Here is an 11596-nt window from a genome sequence, read left to right on the forward strand (position 1 = left end):
CATTGAAATGTATTTATAATTTTTATGTAGTCACCAATGAGTATATTTTCTCTGTTCACTTTTTGTATTTTCACCCCTTATTTTTATTCATTTATTTTACAAAAAAAATCAATACATAATTAGTAATACATTTAATGTCTAATAAAATTATACATTTGAATTATTTATTACTCATGTCTCTTTATCTTACTTGTAACATTTGATATTAAATATTATTCATAACTTTTATATGTTTCATTTTTCGTAAGTCTTATAAATATTTAATTAATATTTAAAAAAATTATAATAATCAAATGTAATAATAAAATTTAAAAAAAAATCAATTTTATTTTGACGAAATCAGAGTTTGAATAGAATATTACTACTCCTAAGAAAAATAGATAAAATTAAAACATATAAAATGTTTTCAACCTAATACAATATATTGTTATTTCAACATTTTATCTCTTATTCCATTTACTTCACCACGGTGAATATTTTATTGTAATATATACATATACAAAATAAATAAATATATTTTATATGTTTAAAAAAGTCTATGATATCACAGTCAAGGCGAAATATCAATATTATCAATATATTTGATACTAACTTAAATATTACATATTTCATATTATTATCTTGTAAATATTTTATATAATTGCGTGAAGCGTGAATTGTTTCACTAATATACATATAAAGAACAAGGGTGATCTAGATCTATACAAAATAAGACATACAATTATCCACTATTGAAAATGCATACAACATATATTTCGATAAATGATATATAATAGGCAAGTCAGAGAAGAAGGAACACCGCGACATATGAACTCCAAATTTAGTGAATGCATTAGTATAATATCCAAATACCAAATCAATCGCCAAAATTGAAAGAAAAGTTAAACCAATCAAAAAAAAAATTGGCCTAAAATCAAAACAAAAATAAAATAAATAATCTAAAAATTGATGTCCTTTATATTCTCCATTTGGACTCTTGCTGGGAAAACACAATATTAGAGGGAGAAAACTTCAACATGGAATCTCTTTAATAAGTAGAAATTGTAAGGAAATAAAAGAACACACGTGTATTAACACTACACTTCAATTGCTACCACGAGCTCTCTTTTCTGAGGAAACCTATTTTTCTTTATATTCTGTGGGATGTCGTTGCACTTCCACTTTCAATTATTCTTCTTTGTTCACCATGTACTTAATCATCAACTCTTTAATTTACAAAGAGCTATTGCATTTTGTTTGTTCCAAATCGGTTTGCACTTTTGTATCGCACCACCAAGATTCAGGTTCATTGTGGTGAAAATTTACTGGATTTTTTTCTTGTTTTTGCTTTATTACAATCTGGTATATTTGTTCACTACATTTTAGTAATTGTACTCGGTTTGCACATGTGTCCTGTCTCTTAGATGAATTTTATCTTTATTTTCAACGAATTATTTTATGGAGATTCCTGAGTTGTCAAAGATCAATGGATTGTGCACCCAAGGTGCTTGATGTTATTCATGAGCCATCATTTTTTTATTATTTTGTTGATTTTGTCCTTTCCGTGTTGCAGCAACGAAATTTTTGGGAGCAAATGATCAAAGACTCTTCTTCACTTGGTGACCAATGATCATATTAGCTATTATCATCTTCCACACAGTAAAGATGCAAGGTATGAGATCTTGAGTATTGTTCACTACTACTGCAAAAAAAAATTATTTTAGTGTTTGGTATGTTATTTTACTTTTTCTTCAAATTTATTTGAAACATTGTAGACTGCAAAAATAGTCTATTGTGCAATGATTTTCAGCGTCTTAAAAAAAAGTTGAAAAACTGACTTACTTTGTCCTCTAAAATTATTAGTCTTTTTTCTTAATTCATTTAGACTTAGAAGAAAATACACTAGGGAGACTAATTAATGTTAAAAATATTAGTGAAGTTATGAATTATACATACAACTTTTCTTAGCCTTTTTGTTTTGTCACTCTTTCATAGTATGCATTTATCTTCTTTCCAACTTTTCTTTGAAATTAGAATTTTTATAGTATAAAATAATCTGTTTTTTATTTTTGGAAGTAGTCTATAAGAATCTCCTGTACCATTGAACTTTGTTTAAGGTTCCTATAGCCGAATTTCTTCGTGAAAGAAATTGTTACCTATTGAATATCCAGCGAGGTGCAAATATAGCATGTGCCTAAGAGGGCATCAATCAAATCCTCACTAAAAATATTATCGTTATCGCTTGCCATCAATGTCTGACAATTATCACATTTAATTTCGATATAAAAATGGCAATGCTCTTAAACATAAGTGAAGTTAATAATTTGTTATAGTTGACGAAATCTGATGAGAAAACATTCTTCCATATTCAATATTTGGTATTTCAGATTTGGATGATAAATGCTCGCTAAGATTAAGTACTCGTGGTGAGTTTGAATTTTCTTCTCTGTTTTATGATCAATTCAGATAGAAGAGTTAATACCGTTGATTCCTGTGACTTTAGATAGTTCATGCATTATTATTTTATAAAGTTTAATTAGTTTTTAACACCAAATATCATTCTATCAAATAATGAAGGTCAAAATGTGGTTAATGCATCTTTTATATTCTATCTCAATCTGTTTTTTTAATTGTAGTTTCATAAGCATGACATTCTAAAAATGCATACTAATTCAGCGGTAGGTATAGTGACTTAGTTGAAAAGGTTATTTTTCAAAACACTACACAGCTGGTTGACCTTGGATGAAAAACTCTTTCATTACATGTATGTGTGTACGGCATACGTATTTATATATGTGTACACTTATCTCAATTTAACAAATTGGAGATCTTGTGGTTATTTAATGTACTCTTGCATCTAACATTCACAACTATGTTCCTTATTCCTTTCTTCATTAACTTTTATCAGTGGTCCACCCTTTTTGTACTCAGAGGAGAAGATTATAGACTCACATACATTAAGAAGATTTTTATTGAGGAGTGGAGGAATGTCTTAGGAAAGAAATATGTTCTTGAATCATATGAAAATATCACAAGAGAGATCTCCAAACCTAGAACCAAAATAAAATGAGAGTAAATTATTGCTTCTTAGATGGACTGTAAGAGGGGTAAATTACCACTGATACTTTAGCTAAAGAAAAAACTTCGAATTGGCAATCTGAAAAATGAAATGACAATTTCGAAAATAATATAGTAGTGGTATAGATGCACAAAATAGTTCTATCTTCTCTATTTCATGATTGTGCAAGAACACCGTGAAAGTTCGATCCATGTTGTGTCATTGTGGTTTCTGTTTGATCACTCGAGGTGAAGTCAATGCAGCAAGTTCTCTCGCTCCAAAATCAGTGAAGGCCTTGCAAGGAAATCTACAAAGGACTTGAAGGGTCTCCGAGTCACCATCCAAAAGTCATCTATTTTTGGTATTATAAAAATTGATTTGTTTACATGCGGTGGTTAAATTTTGAATTTCTATGAAAATAATACCTTCGATTCTATATTTCTTAGAGGTTCGTGATTTAGACATCTTTATCTATAAGGATTTGAGTCTTTCTTTTCTTATTTTTAAATAATGTTTTACATTTATACTTTTTCGATATGTATTGATGAATGAAACATGTATTTTTTGGTCTCTAAGTATTTACTTATTGAAGATGCTTCACATGAAATCTGTGAAGCAAATATATAATGGATCTTCACTTGTATTAAAAGTTAATGTGATCTTGTGTAACTTTTGATAAAAAAAAATTTGTTCATGTCCAAATGAGTATAATATATCAATTTCCAAATTATATCTAACTTCCCACATTATATTTAACTTAATGTATGGTGTCTCAGTTATAGATTTACTAATGAGCTTACTGTGAAATATGTGATTTGATGATACCGCAGATATATAGATGCGAGAAACAAATGGCTAGGTGTTATGGGATGGAGCTTCGTTGATTCAAGCTAAACTAATAGAAAGAATAAGGAAAAGGGGATCTTACAGGAACGACCATGATATCACAAATTTAGTAAGTTCCTTTACTACTACTCTTACTTCAAAAGGAGGGAGTCATATATTTTTATTTGCTAAAGATTGAGCTACTATTATATTTTTGCAATAACATTATTTCCCCCTTTTTGTTCTATTGAATTTTATATTTGTCCTTTATCAGAAAGGTCAGTTGTTTTGTTAACAGAACTAATGATTAAGTTTTGTTACTTAATAGAAATGTAAATAAATCAGTGATATGCTTTCTATCTTTTTACGTGAATCTTCATTGTGTTTCATTTATGCTCTGGTAAAAGTATATGTTAGTTTTTAGATATTCTTGTCGTAAAATCTTTTCCTACTTTAAATGTGGGAGATTTAAAACTAATTTAGCTTAAACTTTCAAAGTGTGTTCTTTGATCGCAATGTTACATCTTCCATGTATTGTGGACGTTCCTCTTTGTAGTGAAATTCTAAGCTCTACTGTAGTTAGGATACCTCATTTCGACAAATGTATAATCTTAATTCTGTGAAATCGCTGAAAAACAAACAAAATATTTATTTTTTCTGTACCTGCTTTCATATGAGAAAACAAAGATGAAAGATTAAGATATAGCAGGTTGAATAACACAGTTTCTAATGAGATAATTTTATTGAGTCCTCACATATTTTCTGTGGAAGTTTTTATTTTATAGTTATGTTTATGTCCTTAGTGGATAATTTTATGTTTCTACTTTCTGATTTCATTGTAAAGTTGTGCACCAATTAACTTTTTCTCTTTTCAGAAGACAGTCTTATTTTTGGTATTCTATGCGAGTGATGATTCACCAAACTCGAAGGTACTCACTGCTTCTCAAGCTTATTTTAGTGTTGTTACCTTGAAACTTAATTGCTCTTTCCTCTTCATAATAGCGTGCATGTATATTGTTGTACCATATACATGTTTTTAGATGATTATTTCTTAGTTACTAGACAAAGCAACATTTTGTACAAGAATTATTTCTAAAAAGGTCTGGCTTATAGGTTTCAAGTGATAATTTACTGATACATTTTTGTACATTTTGGTACTTCTAGGGAAGAAGTTTGGATGTCAGTTCTTTTGTTTGAACAACATCTAAGTTGTTAGGTTATTAGCATTTTAATATTAATATTTAACATATTAAATTTCTTTATTTTGGAGTTATAAGAATGAACATTGGTAGGCATTTGTGTTTTAAACTACCAATTTAATCATGCTATTCATCTTTGACTTGCTAGCCATGTATTGTCATTACTTTTGGCTTTATTGGTTGAATTCATTGTAGAGATAAAAACATTCCAATAAACATTGGAATGGATAACTTCTACATCATCCATTAGCATTGGTTATCCATCACTTTATTTCATTCTTAATTCCTCCATTACTCTTTGTAACCTATGTAACTCCCATTGTAACCTATGAAACTCCTAAGGCCATTATCTTCACTATTTACTACCTCCATTATCTTTCTATTTATTGCTAGGAAGACTTCTTGTAGTATAAATAGTGGTAGTCTTCGTTTGGTTCTAGATACACACAAAGCACAAGAGAAAACAAAGAGTGAAAGAGTTAGTCTAAAAGAGAGTTCTTATTAGTTGAAGGGAAGTGTTCTTTTTTGTGGAGCTTTGGACTCAACTCTTGTCCAGAGTTATTGAGTTATACTTTGTGAAGGTTGTTGTATCCTGGAGGGGACAAGTCAAAGAGGACTACTGCTAGACCGGTGAACACATTTGTTGCAGTGGGCTTGAATCTCCTTAAAGAGAGCGAGATATCCGTGCCTCAGCCTGAAGAGATTAAGTTCTTCATTTTATTTTCAATTGTAATTTTGCAATTTTATTATCTTGTATGTTTTTTCACTAACAATTTTAAGGAGATTCAAAGATGGCTACAATTGAAAAAACCGCGGATGTCAAGATGGGCCATTTCGATTCAATGGTAATCATTTCAAGAGATGGAAGAGTAAAGTACTTTTCTACTTAAGTCTTCTCAATGTTTCTTATGTATTAACCGAGAAGAATCCAAATAAAGAAGACATCACCACTATGAATGATGATGAAACTATTTCTCATCTAGAGAAAGTGAAAAAGTATGATGGTGATTCCTATAAGTGTCAGTATTATCTTCTTAATTGCCTATCTGATAATTTTTATGATTATTATGATAGAACTTACTCTAGTGCAAAGAAAATTTTGAAGGCATTGCAAAGTAAGTATGATTTCGAAGAGGCTGGAGCGAAAAAATATTCAGCTAGTAGATTTTTTCGTTTCCAAATGGTGGACAATAAATCAGTGGTAGATCAAGCTCAGGACTTCATCATGATTGTTGAAGAGCTTAGGTCCGAAGAGGTTAAAATTGGAGATAACCTTATTGTTTGTGGCATAGTGGATAAACTTCCACCTTCTTGGAAGGAATTTCAAAAAACTATGCACCACAAACAAAAAGAAACCTCTCTTGAAACCTTGATAATGAAAATTCGCATGGAAGAAGAAGCAAGGGGCCGAGATGCACTTTTACAAATAGAAGAGAACAACATTACATCGAAGATAAATTTAATTACTTTGAATAATGCTACTCCTGAAACTCACAAAATTACTTTTTTGAAGCCTTAGAAAAAAAATTCAAGAAAAATAATAATAGACCTCCCAAGAAAAATAATGGTGAAAATCACCAAGCACAAAATCAACAAGTTCAAGAAAAGGGACATGCTTTGTTTGTGGCAAGAGTGGGCAGATTGCTCGATTTTGCAGTTTTTGGAAACGTGGTCCTAACCCTCACGCAAACGTTACCGAAGAAACTTTTGTGGCGGTGATTATCGACATAAACATGATTGAGAATGTTGATGGATGGTGGGCTGATTCTGGTGCAAACCGGCATGTCTGTTATGACAAAGACTGGTTTAAAAAATATACTCATTTTGAGGAGCCCAAAACCATCATGCTTGGTGATGCTCACACTACTCAAGTGCTTGGAAAGGGAGATGTTGAATTGTGTTTTACTTCTGGAAGGATATTAACATTGAAAGATGTATTTTATACTCCTTCTATGAGAAAAAATTTGATGTCTAGTTTTCTTCTTAAAAAAGCAGGCTTTAAACAGATTATTGAATCTGATCAAAAAGTAATATTGAATAAAGGTATTTTTGTGGGGAAGGGGTATGCATGTGATGGGATGTTTAAGTTGAATGTTGAATTGAATAAAACTTCTATTTCTGTTTATATGTTTTCTTCTACTAATTTTTGATATGCTCGTTTGTGTCATATTAATGATCATATGTTGGAATCATGAGTAGTTTAGGATTAATCCCAATGGTTAAAATAATTTTGAAAAGTGTGAGGCTTGTAGTAAAGACAAGATCACTAAAAGTCCTCATTTTCAAGTTGAAAGAAAACGGAATTGTTAGAATTAGTTCATTCTGATATTTGTGAACTGGGTGGAATTCTAACTCGTGGAGGTAATAGATATTTTATCATTTTCATTGATGATTTTTCTATGTTTATATATGTTTACTTGATGAAAAATAAAAGTGATGCTTTTGAAAATTTCAAAAATTATCTCAATGAGGTTGAAAATCAGTTTGGAAGAAAAATAAAAAGAATTAGAAGTGACAGAGGCCGTGAATATGAATCATATGAGTTTAATTCTTTTGTTAGATAATTGGGAATAATTCATGAAACTACTCATCCTTATTCTCCTTCGTCTAATGGAGTAGCAGAAAGGAAAAATAGAACTTTGATTGAATTGACTAATGACATGCTTATTGAGTCATATGCACCATTAAATTTTTGGGGTGAAACTATCTTAACTGCTTGTTATGTGTTAAATCGTGTGCCTCATAAAAAGTCTAAATTGACATCTTTTGAATTGTGGAAAGGTTACAAGCCAAGTTTGGAATATCTAAGAGTTTGGGGTTGTCTAGCCTTTGTGAGGCTAATGGATCCCAAGATTACAAAGTTGGGTAAGAAAGTTACTACTTGTGCTTTTCTTTATTATGCTTCAAATAGTACAACATATAGATTTTTTAATGTTGAAGATAATATTGTAATAGAATCTGGTGATGCTATTTTTTATGAAAATAAATCCTTTTGATACTAAAAATAGTGGGGGTCAAAGGATTAAACAAAATATTTTGTCACTACCTAGTTCTTCTACTTCAACTTTGAAAAATAAAGAAGTTGTTGATTTTGAAATAAAAAGATAAAAGAGGTAGAGTAGAAAAAGATTTTGGTCCTGATATTTATGTGTTTAATGTTGAAAATGACCCTCTAACTTTGAAAGAAGCATTATCTTCACATGATTCTATTTTTTGGAAAGAGGTTGTAAATGATGAAATGGAATCTCTAATTTCTAATAAAATTTGGAAGTTAGTTGATTTACTACCGGGTTGTAAAATAATTGGTTGCAAATGGATCTTAAGGAAAAAGTTGAAACCGGATGGTTCTATTGATAAATACAAGGCTAGGCTAGTTGCAAAAGGTTTTAAACAACTAGAAGGCCTAGAATTTTTTGATACTTTTTCTCCGGTAACAAGAATTACATCCATTAGACGGGTAAATGCACAAGTACCCCCTCAATCTATGCTTAAAATCCCAAAGACACACTTATATTATACTAAGGTCCTATTACCCCCCTAAACTTATTTTATAAGTAATTTTCTACCCATTTTTAGCCTACGTGGCACTAGTTTTTTAAAAAAAAGTCAATCATCGTTAGGCCCACAAGATAGTGTCACGTAGGCTAAAAAGGGGTAAAAAATTATTAATAAAATAAGTTCAGAGGGGTAATAGGACCTTATTATAGTATAAGTGTGTCTCTGAGATTTCGGGTTGAGGGGGTACTTGGGCATTGTCCCTCCATTAGACTTTTAGTTGCTATGGCTGCAAATTTTTATTTGCAAATTCATCAAATTGAACTGCTTTTCTAAATGGAGACCTAAATGAAGAAATTTATATGGACCAACTCGAGTGTTTTGTTGAAGCAGGCCAAGAAAGCAAAGTATGTAAACTTATTAAATCTCTATATGGCTTGAAACAGGCATTAAACCAATGGCATGAAAAGTTTGATTCCTGCATGATTGAAAATGGTTTTAAAAAAATATGAGTGTGATAAGTGCATATATCATAAGTCTTGGAATAATTCACATATGATCATTTGCCTATATGTTGATGATTTGTTGATCTTTGGCTCTAACATGAATGTTATTGATGAAGCTAAAAATGTTCTTAGAAGCCATTTTGATATAAAAGATCTTGGTGAGGCAAATTTTACTCTTGGAATAAAAATAACAAGAACATGTGAGGGAATTTTCCTTGACCAGTCACATTATGTTGAGAAAATTTTGAAAAAATATAACTTTCATGATTGCAAGCATGTTGCTACTCCTTTTGATTCAAGTGTTCACTTATTTCCTCTTGAAAGTGAAAATGATGTGATAAATCAAAAGAAATATGCTAGTATAATCGAAAGTTTGAGATATTTGACTGATTGCACTAGGTCTGATATTGCATATGCAGTAGGAGTACTTGAAAGATTTACAAGCAAGTCATTGTATGAACATTGGCATGTTATAACAAGAGTTATGAGATATTTAATTGGAACGAAAAATTGTGGTTTGTTCTATAAAAAATATCCTGTTGTACTTGAAGGCTTTTGTGATGCAGATTGGAACACTTTGTCAGGTGATTCATGTTCTACCACTGGTTATGTCTTTACTTTAGGTGGTGGTGCTATTTGTTGCAGTTCAAAAAATCAAACTATAATTGCTAACTCTACCATGGAGGCTGAACTAATTGCTTTAGCTTCAGCTAGTGAGGAAGCGAATTGGTTTAAGAGATTTATTGTTTCAAATTCCTTATTTTGAAAAATCAATTCCTCCTATTTTAATTCATTGCGATAGCACCGCTGCAATTGGTAGAGTTCAAAACCGTTATTACAACGGTAAATCCAAACATATAAGGAGGAAACACAGTAATGTAAGATCGTATTTGACAAATGGTACCATTAATGTTTATTACGTCAAATCTTGTGATAATCTTGCAGATCCTCTTACGAAGGCCTTAACAAGAGAAAATGTCTGAAGCACATCGAGGGGGGTGGGATTGAAGCCTACAAATCCTTGAGTTATATATGAGGAAACCCAACCTGGGGACTAGAGATCATATAACCAGGTTCAAAGGGAAAAACTAATCATATGATGACTTGTTGTGAAAAATGCACTATATTTTCCCTCCCTATGATGTGAGTGCATTACTTCCTGTAGTTTGTGAAGGTTGAGTTGATAAAACTCTTGATGAATATTTGTAGCCCGTATGGGTGGAGTGTTAATCTTACAAGAGCACTCTCAACAGATTTCACTTATGTGATGTGTGGAAGTAGGTCGCTTCCTATGAGAATGGGGCTTATTCTCAAATGCACTCATGAAACCGGGATAGCACATGGCCATAATGTGCCGACAGTTAAAGCTTATGTCAACACCTTGATTATTATGTGTGAGAAGTGATATTTTATTTCCCTTAAGCAGTCATAGTTCAAGTATGAGACCACTAAGACTGATGTAAAAGTTACTGTTTCACTAAGTGGAGGTACAATGCAGAGCACACCTTCATTATGCATAGTAGTCTTCCTTCAACTGATATACTCTCTTATCTAAATATTAAAATGAGTGGGCTATTGTTAGGTTATTAGAATTTTAATATTACTATTTAACATATTAAATTGCTTTATTTTGGAGTTATAAGAATAAACATTGCTAGGCATTTGTGTTTTAAACTACAAATTTAATCATGCTATTCATCTTTGACTTGGTAGCCATGTAATGTCATTACTTTTGGCTTTATTGGTTGAATTTATTGTAGAGATAAAAACATTCCAATAAACATTGGAATTGATAACTTCTACATCATCCATTAGCATTGGTTATCCATCACTTTATTTCATTCTTAATTCCTCCATTACTCTTTTTAACCTATGTAACTCCCATTGTAACCTATATAACCTATGAAACTCCTAAGGCCATTATTTTCACTATTTACTACCTCCATTATCTTCCTATTCATTGCTAGGAAGTCTTCTTGTAGTATAAATAGTGGTAGTCTTCATTTGGTTTTAGATACACACAAAGCACAAGAGAAAACAAAGAGTGAAAGAGTTAGTCTAAAAGAGAGTTCTTATTAGTTGAAGGGATGTGTTCTTTTTTGTTGAGCTTTGGATTCAACTCTTGTCCAGAGTTGTTGAGTTATACTTTGTGAAGGTTGTTGTATCCTGGAGGGGACAAGTCAAAGAGGACTACTGCTGGACCGGTGAAAACATTTGTTGCAGTGGGCTTGAATCTCCTTAAAGAGAGAGATATCCGCGCCTCAGCCTGAAGAGATTAATTTTTTCATTTTATTTCAATTGTAATTTTGTAATTTTATTATCTTGTAAGTTTTTTCACTAACATAAGTGCTTATCAATTTCATTTTTTTGTTATGAGATTTTGAATATTCAGTCTATTTCGCAAAACATATATCAATCTCAATACAATTATAAGTTAATATTTTGGAGCATTGATAATAACCTTTAAGTTCTTAAAATCCTTTTTCTTTTGTCATTCTATGTAGCAATCAATTTTTTATATCCATTCATATGGG

At 31.0% G+C, this 11596-nt stretch overlaps 1 long non-coding RNA gene across 4 annotated transcripts; it reads left to right on the plus strand.

Annotated features, from left to right (window-relative positions):
* Nucleotides 1-862: 862 nt before the first annotated feature.
* Nucleotides 863-7186, plus strand: LOC104645520 (uncharacterized). Of its 4 annotated transcripts, XR_011214471.1 has the most exons (6): nt 1056-1283; nt 1553-1651; nt 2367-3398; nt 3868-3992; nt 4738-4791; nt 5643-7186. It is a non-coding gene; the product is annotated as an uncharacterized lncRNA (long non-coding RNA). The 4 variants fall into 4 exon arrangements; XR_011214473.1 differs by lacking the exon at nt 1056-1283 and adding an exon at nt 863-1043 and having other exon boundaries at nt 2367-3992; XR_011214472.1 differs by having other exon boundaries at nt 1056-1293; nt 2367-3992.
* Nucleotides 7187-11596: the final 4410 nt, after the last annotated feature.

This window comes from Solanum lycopersicum, chromosome 2 (assembly GCF_036512215.1).
Source record: "Solanum lycopersicum chromosome 2, SLM_r2.1".
In the NCBI taxonomy this organism is placed as follows: domain Eukaryota; kingdom Viridiplantae; phylum Streptophyta; class Magnoliopsida; order Solanales; family Solanaceae; genus Solanum; species Solanum lycopersicum.